This window comes from Marmota marmota, unplaced genomic scaffold (assembly GCF_001458135.2).
Source record: "Marmota marmota marmota unplaced genomic scaffold, marMar, whole genome shotgun sequence".
NCBI classification, from domain to species: Eukaryota; Metazoa; Chordata; class Mammalia; order Rodentia; family Sciuridae; genus Marmota; species Marmota marmota.
Window position 1 is genome coordinate 2,050,640 of NW_026000240.1, and position 6,000 is coordinate 2,056,639.

Sequence of the window (6,000 nt, forward strand, 5' to 3'; positions counted from 1 at the left end):
TCTATTATTCCAATTCAATAGGTCTCACAAAAAATGAACTTCAGATGAACATTAATTAGATGATAAAAATTAACAAAAAGATAAAATAGTTAAGAAGCAAGACAAATATTGTGGAAAGAATAAAGAAACCTAATCATATCAGATAAATTAAGAGTAATAATGAGCCCTTCCAGATATAAATACAGAAATAATTTAGTGAAAATATATTTAATATAAAGTAAGGTGTTTTAACCGGAAAATAGTCTGAAGGTATTTAAGTCGTAGATAATTTGACAGTATTTACCAAAACATTAAAAATGTTCATATGGCAGAAAGGAGCAGAAGAGCAATGAAGTGCTGCCTTCAATCTTGAAACCTTTTATAAGGAGCAGAAGAGCAATGAAGTGCTGCCTTCAATCTTGAAACCTTTTATAAGGGTTAATAACTCACTCAAAAGGTGAAAATCCTCATGACATGTTAGAAATATCTGGGTGTCACAAGAAATCAGACACATGATCAAAAGCTACAGGGCAAAGCAAATCTTACTTCTGCAGAATGGTGTGCTACCAAAAAATTTGGCAAGCAAGCACACTGAGCAGGAAATTTGCCCAGGGTTTTATCCCTAATGCAGCACTGCCACTTTAAGGGCTATAGTTATGATTAGATTACCTAGTACCTACAGGCATTATGATTGGAAGACTCAGGACAAAAGGAGATATGTTATGGAGGTGGGCTCAAATAGCTATATTCAACCACATGGTTTTGTGATCACCTAACTACACACTATGAAATTTAAATTTTAGATTACAGCAAACACATTAGGAAACTCAGACTACAAGTATAACTTTGACAGAAAAGAGGACATTAATCTTACAACAGTCATTTCCCATAGACCATATCTCTCAACATCATCACATTGGGGATTATATTTTAACATTAATTTTGGAGGAGACATAGTCATTTGAACCACTGAAAAATTTCCTGATATACAATACTGGATATGGATCCAAATTTCAACTTTTCCAATGATACTATCTGTTATAAGTTATTTATTAAAAAGTTCATCTTTGGTTAAATATATTTCTTAAAAAATGAATGAGGAAAGCCTTCAGGATAAGTAAAACCAACAAGGGTGAAAAAACGGTATAATGGCAAGAAAAAAATAAAGACATTCTAATGTATTTATGTAAGTATGAAAAGATAAATAAATACTAATTTTAAAAGTTTCCTATGAGAGCCAAGGGGGAAAAAAATAGAAGTGACACATATTTATATAAGCTCTTTAATGCTAGTTTTGATTTTTTAATTGTGAGTTTATTTCCCATTCAAAAACAATGTTTAAAAATTTCAAAGGGCCAGGGGCTGTGGCCCATACCTGCATTCCAATGACTCAGAAAGCTGAATAAGAAGGATGGCAAGATCAAGGTCAGACTCAAAAACCTAAAGAGCCTAGCACATGCATACTTATAATCACAGCGGCTCAGGAGGTTGAGGCAGGAGGATCAACAGTTCAAAGCTAACCTCTGCAACTCAGCGAGACCCTATCTCTAAATAAAATATTTAAAAAGGGCTGGGGATGTGGCTTAGTGGTTAAGCACCCCTGGGTTCAATCCCTGGTACCAAAAAAAAAAAACAAAGAGATCCTCAGCAACTTAGTAAGAACTCCATCTCCAAATAAAAAATAAAACTGAGGCTGTAGCTCAGTGGTAAAACACCTGTTGGTTCAATTCCAGTACCAAAATTAATTAATTCAGAGGCAGGGTGTGGTGATGCACACCTGTAACCCCAGCTACTCTGGAGAAAGGAGGATCACAAGTTTGAGGCTAGCTTGGCAACGTAGGAAAAATATGTCTTAGCACATAAATAAAAGGGCTGGGAATGTAGTGCACTGATAGAGCACTTGCCTAACATGTGGGAGGCCCTAAGTTTGATCTCTAGTACCACCAAAAATCAATCAATCCATCAATCAGGGGGTAGAGTAAATAAGTGAAAAGTTATCGGATTTATAAAAATGGTTGTTACAGATCAATAGTGTAAGAATACAAATTAATTAAAATTTAAAATTCAGTTTCTCTGTCAAACTAAACACATTTTAAGAGCCAGTGATAAGAGTGTAGATATATATCATTTCCACTACTGCATAAAGTTCTACTGAACAGTGCTTAACTTGTTAGTTCGATATTTTGCAGCCCAGAGATTAAAGTAAACATATAAAATAAGAAAGGATTCCATCTCTCCCAAATCAAGTATAAGCCAGAAACAAATATACATTTTTATATATAATCAGTAAATATTTAAGAAATGAATAGCCAATGAAGTGTCAAGAGATTGTGATAAACTAAGAAACAGAAAACAATGGGAAGATAAACTATTTTCTGTAACCTTTGAAATTCATTAATATAGAATGATAAATACATTTTAATGACAATTTTCTAGGATATCATTATGTAATCAGGTTAAAAAAGGGACTTAAGGAGCTGGAGTTGTGGCTTAGCGGTAGAACGCTCCTAGCATGTGTGAGGTGCTGTGTTCGATCCTCAGCACCACAGAAAAATAAATAAAATAAATGTATAAAAAAAGGGAGGGACTTAAAAATGCAGTACAAAGCAAAATATTCATTTTTTTAACCCACAAATTTGGGTCATCTGTGCCAAAGTTCCATTCATTTAAAAATTATTAACTGAGTATCTACTATACATCAGACATTTGGTCAAGCAGGGAAAACAAAACAGTCTTAACTTTTTTAACATGTCCAATGAGAAAAACATACAATAATAAAGAATCACACAAAGTACACAATATACTGTATGTTATTAAGGAAAAATAATGTATGCTTTCATCGAAGTGGGGGGGGCTTAATTTAATAAGGAATCAAGGAAGGCTTCCCTGAGGAAATAATCTATCAAATGGAATCTGATGGGCTATTGTAAGATTACGGTGTATGAGTTTGCAAAATGTTATGCATAGAAATCTCAAAGATGAAGGAAAACCTCACTAGAACTGGGGTTGGGAGGGTGCCCTGTTAACAAAAATAATGAAAACCTGGCCTACACCTCCTCTAAAACATATGTATGGCCTGGTGCAATGGAACACACCTGTAATCCCAGTGGCTCGGGAGGCTGAGGCTGGAGGATTATTCAACTTCAAAGCTAGCCTTAGCAACAGCGAGGCTCTAAGCACCTCAGTGAGACCCTATCTCTAAATAAAATACAAAATAGGGCTGGGGATGTAGCTCAGTGGTTGAATATCTGGAGTTCAATCCCTGGTGCAAAAAAAAAAAAAAAACAATTAAAACACATGTATGTCAATTCTTTCATTGGGTAAAGACACCCAAGACTGCATATACTTCAAACACTGTACTGATGGCACTTAACATGGATTCCAAGTCTTAAGTTCAATAATAAGAGTATTAATAACTGGCACTGAATGTAAGAAAATCTTCTGAAATATAAGTTTATTTTTTCCTTCCTAAGCTTAAGAACACACACAAATTATTTTTCCTTTTCAGTTCTTCTGTCACCTAAGCTTCTGCTAAATGACCCTAAAGTGAACAGTTTTGAGAAGAGCACATTCCTTTTCAACTTACTTGATTAACAAGCAGTATAACAAAAGATGGAGAAAGACATAATCCTATTCAAAAAACTTCTGGTACTCAGGTTATGCCTGGCTCTGTCCCTCCCTACTCCCTCCCAGAATTTACTAAACAGCTTTTAAAAAAAAAAAAAACAAAAAACCTCTGTGATAAAGAAAAGCCCTTAATTGCAGTTTATACATACTGCTTTATTGCTAACATAAGAAAATATAACTGTATATAACAATATTCCCAAATCACTCATTAGACCTTGTATGCTGCCAGTTAATATTACTATGATGATAACAAGTCTGACAAAAATCACACTTCTCTGACTGGTACTTAACAATATTAACTCCTCACCAACTCACCTGTTTTCAAAACAGCTAACCAAGAATAAGAACTTACAAACAGAAAACTAAGTATTTCCTAGAGAGACATTATGTGAAAAAGCACCAACTAGTGCATCCAAGCTGATTAAATAACACAAAATCAATGCTAGTATACTAATAATTAGCAAAAGTACCATGAGAGAAATGCTCACTAGCATCTTTTCCCTTACAAAGTATCTAAATCCAGAACAGTAGTTTTTAAATTCAAGAAGGAAGTACATTTTCATTTTTGATAAGAGGCAAAACAAACACTACATTTGTGTTTTAAATGTATTAATCAGATAAGGAATGTAGAACTATTTATGATCATCTTAAATTAGTAAAAGGTATTAATACTACTGTAAATGGAGGCCAAGATTTGGCAGTTCAATAGCAATGATGATTTAGTCATCATGTCTCACAACGTAGTCATTTGCAAACGTTTTAAATAAGAGTCTTCATTGTGAAGAACATAGTTATGGGGCGGGGAGTGACAAAACCAGAAAACTAGTCATCATTGCTTTAGTTCAACCCACATGCCTGTTCTTAAGGGTATCCATGGTAGCAGTGATGCAACATGCCTACCTAACTCACTGTGCCTACACAAGTGGGAGAAAGGGGAGGCGGATGATGAAAAAAACTTCACTTGGAAAGGTGTTTTAATATGAACATGATATAATTACATCAGCTACATTGTCAGACTTTAAAAAACACACACACATATAAAACCATAAGCTCTCTGAAGACCAAAAAAGACAGAAAAGACCCCAGGATAGAAGAACAGGAAGGAGGAGCATGCACTGTATTCTTGAACTGAAAAGAAATAATTTTGCTATTCCTGCTATAGCCGCTGGTCTGAAATGTTCAAAGGGTTTATTTCTAACTATAGAACAAATCATTTTAAGTCAGGTTTTTCAAAAGTTAACTACAAATAATGTTTTAGGCTTCCTAATTTCCAACCTACATCTTTTTCTATTTTTGCTCTAACAGTTACATAATAAATATTTATAAATACTTTAAAGATAATGAATGCATTCAATTTTTTAAGCAATAGTAGCTCTCTTTTGCTAAAAAAAAAGGGGGTCAAAAGCAAAAAAAAAAAATCTAAATCAAGAAAGAGTGAAGAAGAAAGAGATCATTTCAAATAACCTTATTATAAAACCAGAAAATAAAACTACACTGAATAAAATGATGACAGGTAAATCACAGAGGAGAACCACATCTGTCCATAAAAAGAACTTATGGAGGAAAAAAATCTCTATTTTTCAGATTTATGTGCCCTTTAAACATTCTTTAGAAATATTTCATTAACACAGTTTACTTAGAGGTACAGAGACATCCTCTTATAAACAGGGGATAGACCCACATAATAGACATGTCTGTATCTGATCACAAACTACTGTTGGAACTGTGACTCTGTGCAACAAGAAAACAAAACTAATTTTCATAAATTTTCCCACTTTTCCTCTTCACTACACAGAAATAATAGTAATAAGGCTACTTTCAGAATTAAAATTTTTCTCAGTGAGTATCATTTTTAAAATCTCTACAATTTTGTCTAACAATCAATGTGTGACATAGGGTGTAGAAACAAAAACCAATAAGGTAATAAAAACCAATCTATACATTTTACATGTAGTACCTGAAATCTATAACACAATCACACAATGTCCACAAACTGGTGCTTACAAATAAAACATGCCAAACTTAAGAGATTAACTTAAGTATGCTGTACTTTGAAGACAATGTTCAATAAGGCTTTAAAACAAGTACTTCACAAAGTACTTGTATATATTTAATCATTTTAAATCCAAATCAATATATTTCCAAAGGCAACACACAATCAGAACTTGACTATTTTCTTCTTTAAGAAAAACTACACTTGCAATAGACGGAAGAGTCCAGAAAATGTTCTCAAAATGAGTTATACTTTGAACTAGCATGACAGGTTGGAACACAAAAAAAGTGAAAGAGAAGAACTTTTAGAACATATTTAGCAAATTTAAATGTAATCAAGGTCTTACAGACCTTTGCTGTTAGGGGGAAAAAGCAGCCTGTAAATCTCGGGGGGGTGGGGGG

The 6,000-nt window shown here is 33.7% G+C and overlaps 1 protein-coding gene across 23 annotated transcripts in view; it reads right to left on the reverse strand.

The window, feature by feature from the left end:
• The window catches only part of Dlg1 (discs large MAGUK scaffold protein 1), a 274,457-nt gene that overhangs the window by 221,550 nt on the left and 46,907 nt on the right, over positions 1-6,000 (reverse strand). The window lies entirely within an intron of this gene.